General features: G+C 43.0%; 1 protein-coding gene across 6 annotated transcripts in view; it reads right to left on the bottom strand.

Annotated features, from left to right (window-relative positions):
• PTPRM (protein tyrosine phosphatase receptor type M) overlaps positions 1-12983 on the bottom strand; it is a 665201-nt gene that overhangs the window by 375422 nt on the left and 276796 nt on the right. The window contains exon 1 of one of the 6 annotated variants that reach the window (XM_059881041.1): positions 348-503. The exons of the other annotated variants lie outside the window; for them this stretch is intronic. The gene's annotated coding sequence lies outside the window, so the exon portion shown is untranslated. Of the gene's footprint in view, positions 1-347; positions 504-12983 lie in introns of those variants that run through there. 6 annotated transcript variants of the gene reach the window in all.

The raw sequence follows: 12983 nt of genomic DNA, 5'->3' as shown, positions 1-12983 counted from the left end.
TTTTGTCAGTGTGTCCTAATGGACATGGGTTTGAGAATTAGACTGACCAGGACTCCACATGTAACTTCAGAGTGATTTACCCTTCTGGGGCTCCCCCCCTCCTCATCTGTAAGAGATGCTACAACTGTCAGGGAGTTGTGGGAATTTAAGACACATGCCTAATGACTGGTCCCCTCCCAGATTCTGGACCAGCTGAGGGATGAGCTCAAGAAAACAGGTGGACAGGCTGTCAAAACACCGCCTTTATTACCAATGAGCCCGGCCGTGCAAACTATGCAGATTACAGCTGATGTGCAGTAAACATGGGCTTGCTAGAACTGGGCACAGAACGGAACAGACTCACCCACCCAGCCACAGGCAGCAACAGAAAGCCACAAGGCCTCCCTGTGTCAGGAGCTGCTGGCAAACTCCCAGGATGGAGGAAGGGCTGCTAGGGGGAGCGAGTTCCCAAAGGAGGGCCTGGACCATGCGTGCTCCCAGCCTCCTGCCCAGCAGTTCCACGTGGACAGAGAAAAGGCACCAGGGTGCTGCGCCAGTACAGTTCCTGCCACAGCAGAGGAAACATCAGGGCTGGGGAACTACAGTTCCTACCATCTTTAGAACTAGCAATCCAGACAGCCTTGTTGATAGCTTAAAAAGTCATAGATCTGAATATGACGTTAAATATACACCTTACATATATTACGTGTCTTTTTGGAAAATGAAACCCCTTCAATCTGGTCTGACAAAGGGCACCGAAAAGTTAGATAAACAAAACAAAGCAACGTCAACCTAGTATGATTCATGAATTCAACAGGAGAGAGTATTTCTTTTTGTATTCCACACATTCAGTCTCCCATCCTCTTCCCCAAATAAATTTTTAAAAAAAACCTGAATTCTACCATTAAGAGTAAGCTTAGATCACCTACTCTATAAAATTGTCTTTTTCAAATTGAAAATAAAGCCAACCTTGTTTTAAAAAGAAAAAAAAAAAACAAACTGAGCCCTGAAGAAAGGCAGACTTCACATCTATAATTCTTTGTTTTGTTTATTAAAAACAAGGACAACATCCAAAGGGCTATCTATTAATATTTCTTTCTTTCCTTACTTGCCGCATGAATCTTGTAAAGATTATACTTCTATGGTAATCTTGTAATATTTACCTAATGGAATAAGCCTGTCTCAAAAGAACATTTATTGAAAAGAATTCTAAAGGATGCCCTTATGTATTCCTCACGAGTACTCAAGGCTGTATGAAGGGCAGCCAAGGTTAAGGAAACCTCCGTGCTGGATGCATACACATGTCAGGAGGAGCATTACTTCATACCTGTGGTCTTCAGGCCACTAATTCATCCTTTAAACAGCTTGAAACTGACAGCTCTACCCAACTCCAATGACTCATAGGAACCCTCAGGAATGGGCCCTTTTATTTTTTTAATCCCATGTAATCACAGGGCTTCACAGGTGGTGCCGTGGTAAAGAGTCCGCCTGCCAATGCAAAAGATGTGGAGACGAGACTAGCGTTTCATCCCCGGGCCAGGAAGATCCCCTGGAGAAGGAAACGGCAACTCTGTCCAGCATTCTTGCTTGGAGAATTCTGTTTATAGCTTCCCTTGCCTTTTTTTTTTTTTTTTTTTTTTTACCCTGTTGGGGCTGAATTGCACCCCCCAACACACACATTCATATGTTGAAACCATAACCTCCAGCACCTCAGCATGAGGCTGCTTTTGGAAACAGGGCCTTTAAAGAGGTGATTAAGGTAAAGCGAAAGTGTCAGTCACTCAGGGGTGTCCAACTCTTTAAGAGCCCATGGACTGTAGCCAGCCAGGCTCCTCTGTCCATGGAATTCTCCAAGCACGAATAATGGAGTGGGCTGCCATTCCCTTCTCCAGGGATCTTCCTGACCCAGGGATCGAACTTGGGTCTCTTGCACTGCAGGCAGACTCTTTACCATCTGAGCCACCAGGGAAACCCCATTCCTGAGTGTGGACTCTGCCATTCCAGCCTCATTACCTGCCATTCCAGGAGCATTTGTGTTCCAGCAGAGCGGAATCAGAAGGTTCTTTTCAATAAACGTTCTTTTGACACAGGCTTATTCCATTAGGAAAATATTACAAGATGACCATAGAAGTATAATCTTTATAAGATTCATGCGTACAGAAGAACTGTACAAAAAAGATCTTTAGGACCCAGATAATCATGATGGTGTGATCACTCACCTAGAGCCAAACATCCTGGATTGTGAAGTCAAGTGGTCCTTAGGAAGTATCACTACAAACAAAGCTAGTGGAGGTGATGGAATTCCAGTTGAGCTATTTCAAATTCTGAAAGATGATGCTGTGAAAGTGCTGCACTCAATATGTCAGCAAATTTGGAAAACTCAGCAGTGGCCACAGGACTGGAAAAGGTCAGTTTTCATTCCAATCCCAAAGAAAGGCAATGCCAAAGAATGCTCAAAGTACCACACAATTGCACTCAACTCACACACTAATAAAGTAATGCTTAAAATTCTCCAAGCCAGGCTTTAGCAATATGTGAACCATGAACTTCCAGATATTCAAGCTGGTTTTAGAAAAGGCAGAGGAACCAGAGATCAAATTGCCAACATCTGCTGGATCATCGAAAAAGCAAGAGAGTTCCAGAAAAACATCTATTTCTGCTTTATTGACTATGCCAAAGCCTTTGACTGTGTGGATCACAAGAAACTGTGGAAAACTCTGAAAGAGATGGGAATACCAGACCACCTGACTGCCTCTTGAGAAACCTATATGCAGGTCAGGAAGCAACAGTTAGAACTGGACATGGAACAACAGACTGGTTCCAAATAGGAAAAGGAGTACGTCAAGGCTGTATATTGTCACCCTGCTTATTTAACTTCTATGCAGAGTACATCATGAGAAACGCTGGGCTGGAGGAAGCACAAGCTGGAATCAAGATTGCCGGGAGAAATATCAATAACCTCAGATATGCAGAGGACACCACCCTTATGGCAGAAAGTGAAGAAGAACTAAAGAGCCTCTTGATGAAAGTGAAAGTGGAGAGTGAAAAGTTGGCTTAAAGCTCAACATTCAGCAAACTAAGATTATGGCACCTGGTCCCATCACTTCATGGCAAATAGATGGGGAAACAGTGGAAATAGTGGCTGACTTTATTTTTCTGGGCTCCAAAATCACTGCAGATGGTGACTGCAGCCATGAAATTAAAAGACACTTACTCCTTGGAAGGAAAGTTATGACCAACCTATACAGAATATTGAAAAGCAGAGACATTACTTTGCCAGCAAAGGTCTGTCTAGTCAAGACTATGGCAACCCACTCCAGTACTCTTGCCTGGAAAATCCCATGGACGGAGGAGCCTGGTAGGCTGCAGTCCATGGGGTTGCAAAGAGTCAGACACGACTGAGCAACTTCACTTTCACTTTTCACTTTCATGCATTGGAGAAGGAAATGGCACACCACTCCAGTGTTCTTGCCTGGAGAATCCCAGGGACGGTGGAGCCTGGCGGGCTGCCATCTATGGGGTCGCACAGAATCGGACATGGCTGAAGCAACTTAGCAGCAGCAACAGCAGTCAAGGCTATGGTTTTTCCAGTGGTCATGTACAGATGTGAGAGTTTCACTATAAAGAAAGCTGAGTGCCAAAGAATTGATGCTTTTGAACTGTGGTGTTGGAGAAGACTCTTGAGAGTCCCTTGGACTGCAAGGAGATCCAACCAGTCCATCCTAAAGGAGATCAGTCCTGGGTGTTCATTGGAAGGACTGATGTTGAAGCTGAAACTCCAATACGTTGGCCACCTGATGTGAAGAGCTGACTCACTGGAAAAGACACTGATGCTGGGAAAGATTGAGGGCAGGAGGAGAAGGGGACAACAGAGGATGAGATGGTTGGATGGCATCACCGACTCAATGGACGTGGTTTTGGGTGGACTCTGGGAGTTGGTGATGGACAGGGAGGCCTGGCATGCTGCGGTTCATGGGGTTGCAAAGAGTCGGACACGACTGAGCAACTGAACTGAACTGAACTGAGAGCAGAATCAACTACCATCTCCCACAGTTCTAGTTGACTTTTACAAAGCTCTGCACACTCACTGTTTCCATTTGTCTTCCTTCGCTGCCCAAGAAAAGTCCTGCGTGTCCCCCATCCTGGCCTCAAGTCATGCCTTCTGGACAACAGACCCTCAGTCCCTTTTCTGGTGAGGCTCCTTTTCCTGGTTTCCTGTGTCAGGCAATATTTTGTAATAACCTTATGAGGGAAAGAAATCTAAAAAATCTAATTCCCAGGTCACTCAGTGGTAAAGAATCTGCATGCAATGCAGGAGACACAGGAGATGTGGGTTTGATGCCTGGGTTGGGAAGATCCCCTGGAGGAGGAAATGGCAACCCACTCCAGTATTCTTGCCTGGAGAATCCCCATGGACAGAGGAGCTTGGTGGGCTACAGTCCAAGGGGTGGCAAAGAGTCAGACACAGCTGAGCACACACACATAATCCAACATAAGGGAAAAGAATTTAAAGAAGAATGGAGATACATATATACATACATATGCATATATGTGTATGTATATCAGAATCACTCTGCTGAACACCTGAATCCGACACAACACTGTAAACTAACCGTACTTCAATGACAACAAAAAGAAGCAATGGATGGCTGGGTTCATGAAGAGGAAAGAGAGAGAGTCCTCAGAGCACTGGGGCTGTGGCAAGGAGAGAGTGCACCCATCACTCTGATAGTGTCAGATCCCATTTCCTGGGTCCTTACGAAAGGAAGAGGACAGCGTTCACAGCCCTTGGCAAGCACCAGACAGAAGAACCTGTGACACCTGCACAGATCCGGGGAAGTAACATGGGATAAATGCCAGGAGAGCGGGGCCAACTAGAAACCTGTGCACGAGCAGAGGCTGTGGTTGCCTGTCAGCGTGGATGAGGGAGGGTGTTTCTGGAGCCTTGGCTCAAGGTTATTTCCTTGACTCCTCCAACATGCCTGTCAGTGCTTTTGATGGCATCACAGATCCATCTGTCAAATGTATAGGTGACCAATAACTGGCACACGAATGGATACATTGGGATAAAAGCAAAGACTGCCCACCTCCCTGCTACTCGACTTCAGGCCCCACAAAGGCAGGGATCTTTCTCCAGGTTTTCTGCTGCTGCATCTATCGCACAAGAGCCATGGCCAGTGCATCCCAGGGGGCTTTAGTGCTAATACTGAAAGGGGTTTAGGCATTGAACGGGCAACTGAACAAATTGATTTTTAAGATGTTTTGGTCCCCAGATACCCTTCCTCAGGTCAGAATTCAACAGGAAAGCCAGGGAACCGAGGCTGGCCTATTTTCTCTGATGCAGGGCAGTGAGAAAAGGTCATGAGGGCCGGCCCCCATCTGCCTCTCCATGACAGGGAGGGCCAGACGGGACAGTGTGCTCAGAAACTCGGGTACCCTGAGCATCTAAGAAACCACGGGGAGACTTCGTTATTCCGGCAAAAGAAAACGATGAAAATGTCTGCTGGGAAGAGACAGGACCTTTGTCAGGCAGTTTTCTCTGTTTTCACAGAGTTAGAAAGAGGCAACCCTGCCAGGGACTGGAGAGCTGGTTCTTAATATCGTCACAGCAGGACGAGGAAGCACCAACAAGGACGGGACCGTGATGTTCTTTAGAATATGAGTTCCTGTAAGAGAGCCTCAGCGTCCTTCTGACAAAATCCCCAACTCCAGACAGAGCAGGGCACCAGGTGTCCAGGTGTTACAGCAACCTCTGACCCATCTTTTGTCAACCTAATGAGACAAGCATAACAGCCATGTCTGCGAGGAAATGATCTTAGTGGGTTAAATACAGCTTTTTAATAAAAGCAAGAGTATCTTCAAACACGCATGCATTTTAATTTGAGCAAGCCTGAGAAAAAGTCCTGATAGTTATTTAAATTAGACTTCCAACCTTCTTTCTGCAGTGGGCTAACTCTAGGACTTCTAAATGAGCAGTAATTTGCCAGCAAAAAAAGATGCATATTAAGTCTTTCAGAAAGAGTTTTGCAATAACCAGAGCAATGATTGAAAGAAAGTGAGGTCTGAGCAGTTAGCCGCCTTTAGAGCAAATTAATCCTATTTAGGAGCTGGTCTGAGTGCAGTAGCTAAGCATATACAGGGGAGCCAGAGGCGGCTCCTCAGCCATACAGGTGGAGATTAAATCACACTTTCATTTCTTTAATAGGGAAAATAATCCACATATTCCACTATCAAATATGTCCATCTGTAAGATACTGATTGAAATCCTTACCACTGGGGTCACTAACAGTATCTGTAGGGCCAGGAATAATTTCGTTTAAAACATTTCTTGTAATCTAAATCTTAATTGACTATCTCAACAAATCTACTTTCTGGAGCCCACGTATTTTTAAATTTTAATAAATAATAACTAATAAAAGTGCTGACCTTTGATTTCTAGACCATAACCAAGCCAGCACAAATATTTATCCATGTGGAATGCTACAACTGGAAGTCTTACTCCTATTATCATATACTATGAATATGTATTGACAAATGTTCTTTAATTGGCTAATGGGGATACAGATAGCCAAAGTGAAAGCCGCTCAGTCATGTCCGATTCTGTGACCCCATGGACTGTACAGTCTAGGGAATCCTCCAGGCCAGAATACTGGAGTGGGTAGCTTTTCCTTTCTCCAGGATATCGCCCCAATCCAGGGATTGAACCCAGGTCTCCTGCACTACAGGTAGACTCTTTACCAGCTGAGCCACAAGGAAAGCCCAAGAATACTGGAATGGGTAGCCTATCCCTTCCCCAGGGGATCTTCCCAACCCAGAAATCAAACCGGGGTCTCCTGCATTACAGGCAGATTCTTTACAAACTGAGTTATGAAGGAAGCCCACAGACAGCCAAAATAACATATTATTCAAACATATAATAGTCTTCCATGCATATTTGAGTAAAAAAGTTTGATTATGAAAATTTAGAACTTCATTCTGATATTTAGACACAGTTCAATATATATTTGCAATATGTGAATAATATTATTTAATAATATATAATAATGCAGTAACTAGATATACCAAAAAAAAGAAATACCAAGAAATTAGAAGTTCTTTTGTCTTAAAATCTGTCGATGAGGCTAATCTAGCCACACCAAACTAAGTAATCTGACAGTGCCTGACATTTCTGTTGGGTTAAAGATTTTGGGTTTGCCAGGCTAGAACATAACCTTGTTACTTCTAAACTGTAATAACAGCACTTGACCATGAGGAAGATGGCAGAACCTACCTAATTATCCACGATCTAAAAGGCAAGGTTAGTCATAAATGAGGCTGACAAAGGACATTACTTTTTCCCCAATCAATATGCCTTAAAACATACAAAGACTCTAGTCCCCTGCCAGGCTCCTCTGTCCATAGAATTCTCCAGGCAAGAAAACTTGAGTGGGTAGCCATTCCCTTCTCCAGGGGAATTTCTTGAGCAGGGATCAAACCCAGGTTTCCTGCATTGCAAGCAGATTCTTTACCATCTGAGTCACCAGGGAAGCCCTAAAACATACAAGTCTTTCTGAAAAAAATAGTTGAAAAGATAAAGAAGGCACAACATAAGGGTTAAAAGACCTATAGTTCTGAATCTGAATTTGAATTGTCACACTGAATTGGAATTGTCACTCTGTCTTGATCTCAAGACAGACATGCTTTAATCTTAAATGTATATGTGCGCACGCGCGCACACACACACACACACACACACACACACATATACCAGTTCCATCCAATGGGAAGATCCATAAACAATAATGAGTAGTAATAAGCACCTCTGTCCTCAGATTGCAATTTCTTCTTTTTTTTTTTTCAGATTGTAATTTCTAATTACCAGTTCCCCTGAAAAAGAACCAGGGCTCCCTGACAAAATGGCTAATTCTAGATTATCAATATGGAAAATACAAGCCTGAAACACACAGTCATACCCAAAAGCAAGAAAGCCATGGAGATGGCCCAGCTCAAGGGACTCCCACTCTGAGTAAGCCCACTGTTTAGGGATGGAAGATCTGAGCAGCGATAAGGATAATAAGTGCAATGGATTGAAACTCATCAAATGTGTTTAAATCCACAAGTTGATGATGACAGATGATGGTGTCAGTGACAGTAACAGCAGTAACTCCTTTGGTCACTTTCAGGTGATGTTAGTGAACTACCTCACTATTTTGACAATATGCCAAAAAAAGATAAAAACATCAAGTATTTATACCACCTTCCATATATGATTTATATACGAGGACACCCCAGCGGTTAATAACAGGAGAGTTTGTCTTTTTAGACGTATTCTAGTGACTAAACAAAGAAGGGCTGAGAATGAGACTGCTTGCAACCCTGAATGAATCAGTGACCCTAGAAATGAGTATCAGTAGCCGATAGCATGATATAATTGGCAAGACACACAACAGTCAGAATAACACACTCAATGATGCTACCAGAAGTCGACAGGCAAAACTCAAAACATGAGAGGCTGTGCAGGACAAACCCAGTCTCAACAACATCAACCACCACCACCACAAACAGAGGGAAATGAACAGAAATATTGAAGATAAAAAGGACTTAAGACACTCGTCATGGGGGTCGGATGGATTGCGAGATTGGGACTGACATATGTATATTTTTATACTACTATGTATAAAAGAGCTAACTAATGAGAACCTACCACTTGTACATATATAAAGAAAACACTCATCACCCAACTGCAAAGTGTGAACTTTACCACAATCACAAATCAAATAAAACTGCTAAAATAAATAGTTACTAGACAGACAAGAAATATGAACACTGACTGTTTTCACTGGTCATACATGGTGATTATTCTATTTTTGTAAGAGCTCTTATCTTTTTAGAGCAGCAGTTTGAGGCTAAGTCCATCCTGCAACTTGTTTTGTAAGGCTTGCAAGCTCAGAATGGTGTTTAAGTTTTTTTAAATGGCTGAAAAAAAAATCAAAAGAAGAATAGTATTTTGTGAAAATGAAAATGATGTGAAAGAATAGTATTTTGTGACAATGAAAATGATGTGAAAGACTTTTCACATGTCCATGTATAAACCTGTCCAGAAACTAGCCACACTCATCCATTTCTGTGCTGTTCATGGATGCTTTCATGCTATGATGGCAGAGAAGACCCTCTGGCCTGCAAAATTTACTACCTAGCCCTTCACAGAAAAAGTTTGCTGACTCCTGTTTTAGAGAAACATTTACAAGTTACATAATATGATGACTGGGATCATCAGAGGGGAAGCAGTTGGGCACACGGGAAGAAAGTGGTCTCACATGCTGTTGGTTTTGAAGTCGATGTTGGGTACATCGAGTTTTTTACATCATTCTCTCTACCTCTGTGTTTATTTATGAGTTCTGTACTAAAAACGGGAGCTTGAGATTAACACATACACATCAATACTTTGGCCACCTGATGCGAAGAGTCGACTCATTGGAAAAGACTCTGATGCTGGGAAAGATTGAGGGCAGGAGGAGAAGGGGGTGACAGAGGATGAGATGGTTGGATGGCATCACTTACTCAATGGACATGAGTTTGAGCAAACTCCAGGAGAGAGTGAAGGACAGGGAAACCTGGTATGCTGCAGTCCATGGGGTCTCAAAGACTCAGACACGACTTAGCAACTGAACAACAAATATATACACTAAATAACCAACAAGGACTTACTGTGTAGCACAGGGAACTATACTCAGTATCTTTTAAAAATAAAGTAAAATAAAAAATAAAAAGAAAATAATTCTAAGAAGCAATTAGACGAAAATCTCTTCTTTTTGCATTTTTAAACAACTGTTTGAACCATCACAGTTTCCCCAGGAAAAATAGATGGTTTTGCTGCTAGCTCACAAATACTGCAAAGCTATAGGAATCAAAGAACCATTTTGTCCAGGTGTCATTTGCGTCCTGCAAAAGTAGCAAGTCACTCTGCTACAAAGATCCCACCTCAGAAGTGAAGAAAATGCAGTTTGCCAAAGGCGAAGCCACATGTCCAGGGTAGCAGCCCTCTCTGTAGCAGCATTCGCATAACTAATCATCATACACCCAGCACATGGAAAGTGTAGGATACATACTTCCTGAAAGAAAGCAGTCACTGGCCTCCATCTCAAGAATAAACAGAAACTCCATTAATCTGTCATTGTCTCCTGTCTTTAGTGGACATCACTTCTTGTAACAGAGACACACATAGTTTTCTTGCACCTGGACAACAGCCAATTCCCTTTGCTTTGAATGAAGGGAATGAAGGGTGGCATTTTACACATAGGAGAAATGCAGATGAGAATAACAATATGATTTATGATTTCAAAGTTCATCCCCTATAGGAACTACCTGACTGCCACTGTGTGTCAGTCACAGAAGTCTCTGACCTGGTCCCAAACTGGGTCCCTCTAGGACTAAAAGCACCATGAATTTTTCTCTATTCCGTTTCTCTGGTCCTAAAGACAATTTTGAAATTAAAACCCATACAAAATTGTCAAATTTCCCCCCTACTCTCTTTTCTAGGTACAAGAAGATCAAACCAGTCAATCCTAAAAGAAATTCCAAATATTCATTGGAAGGACTGATACTGAAGCTGAAGCTGCAATACTATGGCCATCCAGTGCAAAGAGCCAACTCACTGGAAAAGACTGATGCTGGGAAAGATTGAGGGCAGGAGGAGAAGGGGACCACAGAGGAAGAGATGGTGGAATGGCATTATCGGCTCAATGGACATGAGTTTGAGCGAACTCTGGGAGATGGTGAAGGACAGGCGTGCTGCAGTCCACGGGGTCACAATGAGTTAGACACAACGGAGTGACTGAGTAACACCACCACCAATTCCAGATAACTAGACTGAAAATCTTCTAGGGCTTTCAAAATTACCTAAAGCAGGCATGTTTAAGTCCTAGCTAAAATATCCTCCATTTTTCCCTCCTCGTCCAAAAAGAAGAGAAAGAAGGAGATTCTAACAGTGTCCAAACTCTCCAGGGTCCCCGCTCTAGGGCCCAGAACACCAAAAGCAGACAGGGTAGCGGATGCTTAACTCTCGATCTCGGGAATTCCGGAGCAGGGCTTTCTGCATCTCCCCTTCTCATGACACAGCTGTGGATCCTTGGAAGCAAGAGACATACACTAACCCTTTAATGAATATGAGAAAAGAAAGGCAGCATAAATGCTCTAACAGGACGTGTGGTTCCTGGGTTCAAAGCCGGCAGTCCTCAAGGTTAGCAGTTGATGCCTCTCTCCCGTCCTCCTACAGGAACCATCCTGACCTGCGGTCTTCACAGCACATCCTCACATCCTGGCCCAGCGGTCGTTAGACCCCATCAGAGGACGAGACCCTTGCACAAGGCTCCATCAACTCCTGGCCTGTCCTCCTCAAAGTACCAGCCACTTACACCTTCTTTAACTGAGGCAGGTAATATCACCAAGTACAATTTTTAATCAATTTCTCCCAGAATCTTCATAGACATATCCTACTGTTTCATCCATGTGAAAGAAACCTTCACCTTTAAATGGAGGTAACCCAAAATCATATCAGTTAAAAGAGACGATGTAAGCTTTCAAGGTTGTCGGTGGTTTCAGGCTGAATATTCAATATTATATCATATAGATGGATACTGAACTGACTAAAACAATAAAGGATGTGATTTCAACCACTCAAAACTTTAAGAAAAAAAAAAAAAAAAAAACCTTTAAGGAGCCAGTGGTTCCTACAGCAACTGAAGACAATCCTTTTTGTGCCTTCCTGGTATTTTCTATGACAGTAAGTGGTATTAAATTTATGCTTTAATACACAGGGCCTAAAACACCCAAGTTAGGCTTGACAAGGGAACCATAATTTGACTCCCTTTCAAATCATTTTATGGTTTTTATATATAATAACAAAATCATTCTGATATACAGCTGTGATTTTTTTTCCCCTCACAATCTATAAAGGAAACTAAAAGCCAGCAAGAAATGTTGACCAAATATACACATTCCGAAACACAAAAGCCAAGGCAACCTTCCACACACAGGAATACAATTCTCATCTTGTGTGTGTGCTAAGTTGCTTCAGCTGTGCCCTGCTCTTTGCAACCCCATAGACTATTGCCTGCCAGGCTCCTCTGTCCATGGGACTTCCCAGGCAAGAATACTGGAGTGGGCTGCCATGCCCTCCTCTGGGGATCTTCCTGACCCAGGGATCAAGCCGACATCTCTTTATGTCTACCTGCAGTGGCAGGCAGATTCTTTACCACTAGCACCCCCTGCAAAGCCCATAATTTTCATCTTAAATGCCGATAAAAGGGATGTATCACTTAAATTGCCAACTGATGATTATGAATCCATGAGGAAAGATCTGGATCATCTTTCTATGCAAGAGGCATTACAGCTAAGAACACAGATTTTGGACTTAGATGGCCTGGCTCCCAGTTCTTGTTACTAGCAACAAGTCAACGCAAAAATCTCTGAAACTTTCCGAGACCCAGTTACATCTTTATTACATCTTTATTCTGTAAATGGGTGCATAAAAGAATTCTCATAGGGATCAGTTAAGTGAAGAAAAATTGCTGAACATAGCCTGGAGCTGTGGTCCACCGCAGTCCACGGGGTCGCAAAGAACTGGACATGACTAAGCGACCGAACAACAACAAAATGATGGTTCTAAAGTTAATCTTGGTTCAAATGTATCAGGATTAACTTTAGGTGGAGGAAACTGGAGCCTATTATACAGAGTGAAGTAAGCCAGAAAGAAAAACACCAATACAGTATACTAACGCATATATATGGAATTTAGAAAGATGGTAACAATAACCCTGTATACGAGACAGCAAAAGAGACACAGATGTATAGAACAGTCTTTTGGACTCTGTGGGAGAGGGAGAGGGTGGGATGATTTGGGAGAATGGCATTGAAATATGTATAATATCATATATGAAACAAGTCGCCAGTCCAGGTTCGATGCACGATACTGGATGCTTGGGGCTGGTGCACTGGGACGACCCAGAGGGATGGTATGGGGAGGG

The sequence above is a fragment of the Bos taurus genome, chromosome 24, assembly GCF_002263795.3.
Source record: "Bos taurus isolate L1 Dominette 01449 registration number 42190680 breed Hereford chromosome 24, ARS-UCD2.0, whole genome shotgun sequence".
NCBI lineage: Eukaryota > Metazoa > Chordata > Mammalia > Artiodactyla > Bovidae > Bos > Bos taurus.
The sequence above is the reverse complement of the archived record's forward strand: the minus strand, read 5'-3'. Positions and strand labels throughout refer to the sequence as shown.